The following is a 12454-nucleotide window of genomic DNA, read 5'->3' on the forward strand; positions in this document are numbered from 1 at the left end:
CATCAGTTTGGTGATGATCACCACCCTAGACTGACAACACCACCAGGATAACTGGAGATTTCTGTATATGTTTTTTAATAAACAAACCAACTAGCTTGCTGAATACATTCACAAAATGATTCAAAAAGTATTAGAGAAGACTGAATTAAACTAAGGAATTTGATCCCAGCTCAAAGAGGAAAATGCTTCAGAAAGACAAAACGTTGTTTATGAAAAGTATCCTTTTTCAAGTGAATTTTTTTCTCCTCTTGAAGGGGCAAAAACATTGCAGTGAAATGGCAAATACTAAGAAATCACCAGCGCTAAGTGACTTCTGTATGATTTCTCAACAGCAGTCAACATTCACTACCAGAGACAAGCTCAGATTTCCAAGAATAAAACGTTCTGCATAGAGCAAGCGAGTGCTTTGCAGGACGAGCATAACAGAGGAGTATCATTACTGATGCATCTTATTCTGCGCTTATTCAACCAGGGTGGGTGTGCCTTCTGCATAACCATCTGATGTGTGATCTTACAGTTACATTACCCATGTCAAAATCAGTAACAAAACCTCTTAAATTAACTGATCCTTTTTAGAGAAGTAGGTTTTTCAGCAATGATGCTGAATATAGTATATGCAAATACATGTGCCAGCTTATTTCAAGAGAATTTCAGCCATTCTTATTTGTTATTCTTATGAAGCTTTTACTAAGCCATTTTCAAATGGCTTGATGAAAAACCACCAAATGTTAAATTCCTAAGAATTCATAATAATATTTTTCCCTATGATCTCACAACCTGGTCACATATAGAAGTGGTCAGATATCCATCTAGATTAAGAGACCTACCATGATTTTATTCATCTTTTCAGATACCTCTGCATACAATGTTCCATGCTTGCTCAAGCTTAACAACAGAAAACTGTTTGATTGATTTAATAAATCAAATTAATTGCTTCCATAAAATTTGTGTGTGATTTTTTCCTTCGTTTTGCTCCTTGGAGGAGGTTATCATAGATCTACAGAAGTTAAAAACAGCTTTTGCTGGATATGACCTTTTCAAAATCACACACATGGGTTAACATCCACACAGGGCCAGACCAAACCCAGGATCCCATCCTTCCCTGCAACCCCAAGCGGTTGCCTGAGGAAACGCAAAAATAGAGCAATACTTCTCCCTCCGGGACTTCCCAAGCTAGAGGTGGTTTCCCCATACTGAGTAACTCTCTAAGAGATTTCCCTTCTGTGAACTTCACTACCCCTTGAACTCAAGGAAACTTTTATCACCCACAGCATCTGTTGAGAAGAAAGCCTACTGCCCTTTCGGTTCACTGATTATTCATATAACATGGGACAGAGTGAGTAGCTGAATCTTTGTCCATGCCATCTGCTAGGGGTTTGATTTGTTTGTTTGTTTTAAGCTTGCTACTTTGTCCACCTCTCCTCTTCATCTATCATCTCTCTTTCAGGCTCAGGACTCCTAGCCTGTTTAACTAAACCTGCAGCAGCAGCTATTCCCACTTTTGGTTAGAGAAATGATATGAGTATGAGTATGTTCCAATTCCACAGATTGGATTTTGGGGGAATTTAGGAAGGTGAAGTGAGAGAGTGAGGAAAGGGAAAGTGACCAAAATCCACAGCTTCACATGGTATTCACAACCCCAGCAAATTCCAGATTATACAGAGCAGCAAAGTCATATGCCATTGTTTTTCCTATTCATAATACTTCTGAACAATGCTTGGGTTTTGTTTCTGGGTGGGTTTTTTGGGGGGATGGGGCTTTTTGTGTGTGCAGAGGGAGTGGTTGTTGTTGGTTTTGTTTTCTTTTTTTCTGTACTGGCACTGAACACCAAATAGGTGCCTTCACAAAATTCCTGACCCCATTATCTCAGGCCTGAGCAGCATCAGATGTTCCAGAACTCATCATTTTATACACAAGATTGGAATTGTTCTGATTTTACAGATTCACAGAGTGGTAGGGGTTGGAAGGGACCTCTAGAGATTATCTAGTCCAACCCCCTGTAGAGCAGGATCACCTAGAGTAGGGCACACAGGAACAACTCCAGGCAGCTTCGGAAAGTCTCCAGAGGAGACTCCACCACCTCTCTGGGCAGCCTGTTCAGTGCTCAGTCACCCTCCCAGTGAAGAAGTGTTTCCTCATGTTCAGGTTGAACCTTCTGTTTTCCAGTTTATGGCCATTGCCCCCAGTCCTGTCACTGGACAACACTGAGAAGAGCCTGGCGCCATCCTCCTGACACCCACCCTTTAGATATTGATAAGCATTGATAAGATCCCCCTCTTCTCCAACCTAAACAGGCCCGGCTCCCTCAGCCTTGCCTCATATGGAAGGTGCTCCAGGCCTTGCTGTCACTTAACCAAGTTTTCCTTCTGTTTTATATATGAAGAACACCATTTCTAAAAAAAATTAACATGCAAACTACTATTAAGAAATAATTACTAGAGTAGTAATCAGATCAGTATTAGTTTGTGGAATCTTGGAACCATAGAAAGGCTTGGGTTGGAAGGGACCTTAAAGACCATCTAGTTCCAACCCCCCTGCCATGGGCAGGGACACCTTCCACTAGACCAGGTTGCTCAAAGCCTCATCCAGCCTGGCCTTGAACACTTCCAGGGATGGGGCAAACGACTGGAGAATGCGGGCATCGATCCCGCTACCTCTCGCATGCTAAGCGAGCGCTCTACCATTTGAGCTAATTCCCCTACAGCTGCAGGAATTCCCTAACTGCACAGATCTGTGATGAAAATACATCACATCTTCCAGTAAAACCATACATAAATATATTGTGCCTTCCGTTACCTCAGGCATTTTTAGCTAGTGCCTTACCAAGTGCATCCCTCACCCCAGAAAGCTGAGGGCATCTTACAAACGTCAGGCCACGGGGTTAAAAAGAATACATTACTACACCATAAATCTGACAAGCATATTTCAGCATTTATTCACAGGGCACAAGTGGCTGTCTGTAATTTAATAGCCTTTGCAAAAGCAGAAGTATTCTAACTTAACCTCCCTTTCCCCACCCCAGTTAAATATTTTATCATACAACGCATTTAAATCCACGTCAGTTGATGCATATCTGTACATACTGGGTTCAAAGGTGTGTGCGTGTTTACATTTGCAGGACGTTTTTTCTAGAAGGGAAAGGAAAGAGGAAATATCATCCACATTAGTCAACCTTCTCACTCTAGTCCCAGCAATCGGCTACAGCAGCTTTTAGAATTTTTCTTTCTGAGTCAGTTTCTGATACCCCGCTGCCTCCCGGAGCCGACGGGAGCAACGGGGAGGGTGCAGTCGATACATGGGAGGGCAGTGCTGCCGGGATGACTGGCTTTGCAGGAACCTCATGACACTCAACAAGGACAAAGTTCGAGTCCTGCCCCCGGGATAGACTAACCCCTGCGATGGCAGAGCGGGATGGAGAGCTGGGCCTGGCAGTCCCGCTGGGCTAATGTCAGCAGAGCTGGCCAACAGCACATGAGACTGCACGAAACGGAGGGTGGCCATCAGGCTGAGGGACCTGATCATCCTCCCCTTTCCTCAGCGCTCATTACGCCAAGTTTGTAATGCTGCTGCCTCCAGTTTGGTGTCCCCCAGTACAGGAAAGACATTGGTAAACCGGAGCAAGTTGAGTGGAGGCCACCAGGATGGTCTAGGGCTAGAGATCCTGAGCTTGATCAGCCTGGAGAAGAGTTCTCCAGTTGGGCTTTCTTTTGTTGTTGTTGGGCTTTTTCCTTTTGTGTCTTAAAGACAACCGATTTCTAACATTTAAAAGAAACATGAAAAGATCATGCCTCTGAGTGGGTAAGCATGGCTGCTAGCTAGCACACTTCATTTCTCCCCCTGGCCCTTGTTTTCTTCTAACCAAGTGGCAAGACGTTATCTCATTTAACTGTTTTCAATGACAAGATGAAAACAACACTGCAACCTTCCTGACATGCGCTTCATAACAATATTTGAATTTGTTACTGCATTACCAATTACGTTCTGCAGTACTTGCAGTAGAAAACCTGGCAATGCCACTTTGAAGGATACTGTGAGTCCTCCAATTAAGCAGTAATAGCAGTTAGAGTTGAAATCTCTGAAAGTGTTGTAACAATAGTGTTAATCACAGCTCAGGAATAAATCTGTCCGAAAATAGGGTTTTGCATGAAGAGGGATCCAGAACTGTCAATACACTGTTGAGCTTTACTTTCTCTATTTACAGAGTATAGCTAGCTGACAAATTCCTGTATCCATGGAAAACTTCAAGAAGTCAGCTTCCCTCAGGGTTTAAATATAGGAGCTCTTCCTATTGAATTGTCTGCCTACAGAAGAGCTAGCTGAACTTCAGCAGTTTAGCAGTAAAATACAATTAAAAATAATAAGATAGAGAGCTTGCATACATGTTTCTGTATAACTGATACTAAGGTAACACAAGCTTATTGTTTTTAGAAGTCCTTCAATTTCCAACTTCAGACACTATTTTTGGTATGAAAAAAAAGTCACCACTAAATGATGGCAGGCTTTCTCTGCCTTCTTTCATAACTGACTACTACTCTTCCAAATTGCATTCTTCTCTCTACTGCATTGTTTTATAAACTGCATTTAATCCTGGGATGTTAGGGGATTGATGTGCATGCTTAAAATGAATACAGGTGCCTATGGTTTAGATGGATTCTGTGGGAATCCTGAAAGTTTAGAGACATTTCTCTTAATACAAAGCAAAAGAGCACTGAAAAGCATTGTAAAGGCTTTAGTAATAAGGGTTTTCTATCCCCACAAAGTTATTCCCAAAATACTGTAAGAGGATCAGAAGTGAAGAGTTTGAACAAACCAACACCTTCAAGGAGAAAACTATTATAAACTCCTTCAGCAAACCATTCAGCTTTGTAGCATAACTATTTAAATTCCAGTATAAGGCTACTGATCCATGCCACTAAAAGCACCTGAATTGCTCTCGACCCAGCTAACAAAATGATATAATTTTTTCCAAGATTTGTTCAGACTCCTCCTGCACACTTGTAGGTAGAGGCATACAAATCCAGGATTTTTTCATTCTTACAGCAGCATCATTTTCACAAAATAGATAAATGGCAAGTCAAAAACTATCAAGAGTGTAATCCCATAAAGGAAGTGTAAACTATTAACTGTCAGTTATTCAACAGAAAAAAAAAATTAACGATCTCAAACGTTTCTACTGATGATCAGAAACTTCACAGATACAGTAAAAAGATTAAATAGCAACACACCCATAAGTTTATAGACTTTACACCTAAGAGTTGGAAGTAAATTTCTAGAAGGTATGGTCCAAAGTCTGGAACATATTATATTGCCTACAATGGTTTTACTGCACTGATTTAACGCTTATGCAAATTAATGACATGCCTGTGAGAATATTTTACACTAAGCACAAGAGTTTCACAAGACTGATAAAACACTTTTCTTCACCTCCACATAACTATCAGTATTAATAAAAGTTAAACGTGTGAAATGACCAATCTTGAAATTAGTTATACCATGAACAAAATATAGCTATTTCAATGTTTAGAACATGGTTATGCCCAGGAAGATTAGCTGCTGCAAATACTACCCATTTCTATGAATATATATATCCATAGCAAAAAGAATTTCCACACTTATGGAGTCATAGGAACATTTCTAGAGTCATTCTGAAGTGAGGGTGCTGCACTTTTCCATTTCAAGGGAAGTGTCACTAGGAAACTCAGTTACCACAATAAAAGTCTATTACAACCACATGTGTAAGAAATGTTATTTGACTGGGTATAAGGGGAAGAAAAAAAAAAAAGCAGCATTCATTGTTCTAATTAAATTTTGGTTAAATGGTTTGTATTTCAGCTTTCAAGGCCCAAAAAATCACTGTCTTTTATTCCTTTCATCTCAACTTGAATTCAAAGACAGTTTCTTAAACTTCATGCCCAAGCCTTTGGGGCGATTGGCTCTTCAGTCACGCAGGTATAAGCTGGAGACCGTACACAGGTGTAAGTTTTGGGCTAACTACTATTCTACTTCTTACACTGAAGCACTTGGCTTTCATCCAGTCCATGACTTTCTATTCTACACGAAATAAAAAGGCAGGAAAGGGTGGTTCTGTGTCTTGTGTTTTGTTCTGCCTTTTTTTTTTTAAGCCAAATTAGAACTAGGTTTTTCAACTCATTAAAAATGTGTGTTTCTTGGAAAAAAATCAGTATGGCAAATACAGGTTCAGCTCCACCACGCACTCTTATTAAAAGCATGAAATTCCTGAGCAAAAAAGTTTTCAAGAAGATACAGTGACTCTGCAAATATATCAGATACGGAAGACGACCCAAGTATGAATCCAGTGTTATCAACAGCTAACACCAGCTCTGAGCTACCTGATCATGATCTGAGCATTACTAGCAAAGCAACCCTAAAAAAAATTCCTCCTAAGATTGAGGAGTGTCATTGCTTTCACAATTGAAGCGCTCTAAAAACCAGATTACTAACAACACTGTAAACAATCCTCCACTCAAAAAGACCATCTTTTCAGTGTTTTCTATGCAGACTGCTTTCTTCAGCGATGTATTCAGCAGGGGTAACATTCATCCCATACAACATAAATTTCACTTTGCTTTTGTTGACCCTGCAGAAGAAAGGGCCCTGAGCAGGAAACACAAATGGAATCAGGAAACTCGGCATATTCCCCAGGACTAGACAGGAAGAACATTAAAGTCATGAGAAATCATCCACTTACACTAAAACAAAAACAAACAAACAAAAATCTTTTCTAATTGGAACCCAAGATCTACAGTTATTTTCCTACCACATGAGGAATGGGAAGTTGCTAAAGGACTGAAAATAGAACTGGAAGAAGCTACATCTGCACACAACCCCTCTCTGCTACTGCTTCGCTGCTGTTTTCGGGAACCCTATTACGCCTGCAGATTTAGTGGCTGCACCCAAAAAGACAACTGAGGCAATTTCATCACTGAAAAGAAGCAGTGGCATTATTGTTATCTGAATTATGGGATAAAGACGGTAGGTACTAGAGGATGTTTGTGATAGCTTAACTTGGTGATAGAAAGATCCCTTTTCAACAGCTCCTAAAAGGAGATGCTTGCATAGTAAGGGACAACAGCTGTAATACAGCAGGTAGCAATTCTGTATGTATGCTTAGAATAGTTTAGGTTGTTATAATGGGTATAATTGTTCATTCTTAATTAATCAAAATAAACCACCATGAAATGTATCCCGCTCCATTCGGACAAAGAAATGCAGAATACATACTTAAAACTACATCATTTACCACCTAAGGCTTTATTTTAAAAGCAGCTAACCTCTGACCAACTATTTTTTGTGGTATTTTAAATTCAGAAAGTATTATCTCTGAACTGAAATAGAGAGCCTGACTGAAAAACTCAGCTTCTGAAATGCATGAGCATAAGGAGGAACATGACAGTTAAGAGTTGATAACTTCTCTCCAGTTGGCTCCAGTTATATATGCTACCGAAAGCATATCACTCAAGTTTTTTTCAGGATTGCTTTTTGCTTCAGGAAATAATGAAAAATAATTATGCTAAGGAAGCGTTAAATTGATAAGTTAAAACTCTCCAAAAGTTAGAAATGCCAGGACCAGAATCAGAGCTCTGTTATTTCATCTCACATATGCCCTTAATCCCACTTTAGCAAGACTTCTCCAACGGGGTTTTCTGTTTGCTTCGTATGATTTACACTTCATTTAACATACAGGATTGGTAGTGAATACATGAAAAGGAACAGAGCAGAGCAAAGGTGAAGACCTTCTCCCAATACCAAGTTCTGCAAGGTGCTAAGATAGTTCCAGCTAAATCTGGACACATTTTTTGAGTTTCATCCAAGACCTAGTCTAAGTATAACCCTGTAGTAATAATATTAATAAAAGCCAAATATTTTGATTTGGTATTTTATTGAAGAATGAAATTAATAAGTAAAATTTCAGCAGGGGCTTGGGGCAGCTTTAAAACCAAATTTGCTATTTAGGATTAAGGCAGTGAATCGTTTCATAATTTCTTTTGCTTAATATTTCACCAATTAAACCACCACTGTTTGGATTTATTATTAGTATTTAATGAGATACTTTAAGTGGATACCTTATTTTACAGAATTTGAATTTATTTTTCAGATAGAAGAAATAATTTGCTTGAAACACAAGACAAATTTTAATTATGCCATCCATCAGATTGTTCACAATGCCTCCTTTAAAACTGCTAATTGGGATAACAAATTCCATCAGAATAGAAGTTTGGTGTCTGCCTAAGCAAACACTCACTTTTAACTCCATGGCATGATTTTACCCTTCCACAGCTGGGAACAACTGTATGTGCCATCTTGTAGTGGGTAAGGAAGTGCTTAACATGTTTAAATAGTAACCATGCTGACAACTGACAGTCACTAAGCTCATATTACATTCTTTTTTAGTTCTATCTAAGTAAGAATCAGATGAAGTATTAAGACAACCTTACATTACTATTAAAAAAAGCCACACACACAAGCTGCTGGGCTTTAAAATAGCATCTCAGATTAAAAATAATGAAATCCTAGGCTAAAAAAAAAATCTAATGTACTGAAAGAACTGAAGAGGGACATTCACACAAATAAGTAGGCACGAAACAAGAATATATGCACATGACTGCTGGACAGAGTACGTGAGGAATAAATCCATCTGGATAATCTTTATTGGAACACATGACACATTACTATACCATTGAGCAATAACTTCTGCAGACTTACAGAAAGACTGAATTATAAATCTCAGACACTAATCCACACTCCCATTTTCATTGGCAGAAAAGAAACCATCCATGCCAGTATATTTTTCCACATCACCCGGCTACTAATCTCATCGCTGATCTGGCAAAGCATAAGGTTTGCAAGGCTTTGAACAGCAACCAGTAATTTTAACCAGCCCTCTTCACACAAACTTCTAAACAATAAAATTTTAAGGAGCTTTTGCTTTGCAGAAAGGATAATCACATAATCACTTGGAACCGAGAGTCTGGATATTTAAGAGGATTCTTGCCTCTCCCGTCCCAGATACTGGTAGTAATTACAGAGGAGAGTTTCACATTATGCCTGTGCATCATCTCAGCTGCAATAGAAAACAAAATACAAGTGAAAGTTGCAACCTCCTTACCAGATAGGAAGATTATTTTCTTAGCACAGCTTCTGGGCAGCCACGAGGAACACGGGGTCTTTACATTAACTCAGGTGACACAAGAACATTACAACCACGTACAAATAAAGCGTATGGTATTTCTTGCTGGCTTGACGTTATTGTTGATGAGACAGAAAGACAGAGCACTTTCATCGAAGGTGCAGTGAAAGGCAGCAAGCACACCCAGAAACGAGGTACAAGGAGAAAATAGCTTTTCCTGCCAGGAAGGGAGCCTGCCCAGGTGGGACAGGACAGAGGTCTGATTTCCCACAGGGCAAGGAGGAGGATGAACCACACACAGCTGCCTGGCAGGAGAGGCAGGAAGAACAGAGGGAAAACCTTTTCCAGAGCACATTATCCTCGGAGGAGAAGCATTCCTCCTGCAGAACCTTCCCAGCACCAGAACCATTAGGTGGATCCTCAGAAGGCCAAGCACAGCAGGGACAGAGACGGAACCTCCCAGTCAGTGTCAGAGACTGGTTTTGTGCTGACGTAAGGTGACAACTCTCACGTCCTCCTTAGCAAGGGAAATGGACCCACCCTTTTACTGGTACTTTCCTCCTATCTATTTTCCACATACAAAGCAAATCAGGCATTTTCCTACACCTGGCAGTACATACACGTATCCTACCAGCACACTGTTCTCAACCATCCCAGCCTGAAAAGCTGACTGTTCAAGCAACAGCTTATTCAGTTTATTTGGGGTAGATAAAAAGCACGTGCTGACAGCGGTGCAGCAGCAGCACCCAGGAATGCTGCCGAGGCATCAAAATACACGCTGCTTCAGGCACACGCTAATGTTATCCTCCACAACCTATCGCAGCTGCGTTAAGATGTGGGCAATCAGCCTCAGGTGATGGCAGCACAATACATTTGCTTCAGGACATTAGAAAGCCAAAAAATCAAATGCAATCTTTTCTAAAAATCAGCATATAAAAGAAAAAAAGTTTTCCTTCTTTGTGACAAGAAGGGATCAACTTTCAACGCTGAGGCCAAGGTTAACAGAGGATAACGCAAAAGCAAGACATGAAACAGTATCCCTTTTCTGAGGCCTGGCATCCTACAAGTTTTGAAGAAACTGGCAATTCAGCTTGAACGTATTAAATAAGTAATTTTTATTAAATAATAATAATTAAAAAAAAAAGATCAGATAAAGCTCCTGATCAGACAGCATTTCTCTCCCGACAGACATATGACTCTCTCAGGAAACCCTCTGAAGACCAGCTTGCCCTCTGGGTAATCAAGTGACACATAATTAACTTTTTAATCGAGACAGTTATCTTCACATAACTTATTTCCTTCATTTCTTGAACTAAAACTTCCCTCCTGTTCCTCCCCAAACTCCTAAACAAGTCAAAATGTGCTAGTGTAGTTAGGTAACCACTTTCACAGCGTGCTCAGATACAGAAGTTTTGAATTACTCTGTAAGCATTTTACACACACTGTGGGACTGTCACATGATATGTAACATGTAGAAAATCAGCCTTACATTGAAACAAATTACAAGAGCACGGCTGTACAACTGGCAGCTCTTTCTACTCTAACCCAGACCCCTTGCTGCTGTCCATAAGTAATGCTCAACAGTTAAATTTGTTTTTTTAAAAAACACTAATTAATCCACTGCCGAGTAGGTATGATGTAAAACCCCCACTGCCTTATGATGATTTCAAATTCCAGCCTTACTCTCTGCTCCTGCAGCCAGGAAGGGAACCAGCAAAGCTGAAAGGACCCAACAAATCCCTCAGTTACAGACCCACCGGATGAATTTCACGGCTGACCTCAAGTGGGCACCGCGGTTAACGTAGGGACGAGTTGGACAACATACCTTGCACAACAGTTTGCTAACTCGACCTCCCTGGGGTTTCAGCTTGTCGCTGTTGACGTTGCTGAAGACCAACTCCTGACCGCCTCCAACCCTTCCCAGCTATATAGCCTCGGAGGAAACCTCCACCAAATTAACTTTAGTGAGGCTTTTGCGGATGATTCAAGCATGGCAGAGGTTACTAACCCTCCAGCTTTTGGCATGACACAGGAACCAGCGGGGAGAGTACTGGCGTCCTGGAAAGGCGCCAAGTCCCTAAACACCACATTAGCGAGAAATTACGTTTCGGGTATGAGTCAAAGATTGGAAAACGCCTTGCCATCTCAAGTATCAGACCTCAAAACGGTATGAACTTTCATTCTGAAACCAGGCAGAGAGTATGTCAACAGGCTACCACCTGATCCACCTACAAGAGATTTCTTTCTAATTAAAGCAGTTGTGTCATTTCACAATATATTTTTCTCTTGTATTTACAGAAGGATTACTGCCTATTCCTCTTTGATAAAACTGGTAATTTAAGACAAGAGTCAATTCTTAAATTTATCTTAAATCCCCTGTCTATATCCTAAAATCTGAATCTGTCAGAAATTAGTAATATAACTTGTATTAGGAGACACAGCAGTGCTGACATTTGAGAATCCACTAATTATATTTCAGAATCAAACCACTGTAATTCCACAGGTAAACTCTTTTCTCTGTAAACATAACAATTACCCTTTCTGAAATTCAGTGCTTGGTTTCTGCTCACACACACACACATCCCTTGACAGGAGATGTGACAAACACCTGATTAATATTTGGAGTGGGAAGACCAGTGGTCCTTGGGAAACGCTGTACCCAAGCCTCCGGAGCCATTCAGGTAAGTATCAGAAGTACCCCCTCAGCCTTTCAGATTTTACATTGGTACTCTCAAAGCATAAGGGGAAGCGATGCTCTCAGTATCATTTAACAGTTAATTTTGCTCCAAGTTTAAAATAACCTGAACAGCTTCCGTCTCATAAATTAAACGCGCTGAATATTCATTAACAATTAGTTTGCCTATAAGGAATAATACTACTTCAGGTGCACAAATTTGTGCAATCTTATCTGCCAGCCTCAACAATGCTTATTCAGTATTCAGAACTGCTCGTACCAGATTAAAAGACAAATTTTCCGTAGGCGAACATTTAAAAAAAAAAGTGAAACAGCTTAGAGGGAAAAGGAGGGGGGGGAAACAAAACACAAAACTCACTTGACTGTAACTCGATTGGACAAATCCTGAAGATCTCCTGGGTGAAAAAGCTGAGCTTCTTTCAGTCCAATATTTTCACACGCCTTCAGAAAAACATTTATATTATCCTGCGAAGAGAAGTAGAAAGCAGTTGCTTAGTTAAAAGCACTAAGCAGGTTTTGCAAGATGATTAGTGTGAGCCTTTAAATGTCAAAGTCCAGCTCACGGAAATAATACTGAAAAAGCAATCTCGTGGCTCACAGGGGCAGGCCGG

General features: G+C 40.3%; 1 protein-coding gene and 1 non-coding gene across 2 annotated transcripts in view; both read right to left on the reverse strand.

Annotated features, from left to right (window-relative positions):
- Positions 1–12454, reverse strand: part of LMO7 (LIM domain 7) — a 95436-nt gene that overhangs the window by 59860 nt on the left and 23122 nt on the right. The window contains 1 exon segment of the mRNA XM_010160786.1: positions 12202–12308. The gene's annotated coding sequence lies outside the window, so the exon portion shown is untranslated.
- Positions 2627–2699, reverse strand: TRNAA-AGC. The gene has a single exon. It is a non-coding gene; the product is annotated as a tRNA-Ala (tRNA).

The sequence above is a fragment of the Eurypyga helias genome, unplaced genomic scaffold (assembly GCF_000690775.1).
Source record: "Eurypyga helias isolate BGI_N326 unplaced genomic scaffold, ASM69077v1 scaffold15681, whole genome shotgun sequence".
Taxonomy (NCBI): domain Eukaryota; kingdom Metazoa; phylum Chordata; class Aves; order Eurypygiformes; family Eurypygidae; genus Eurypyga; species Eurypyga helias.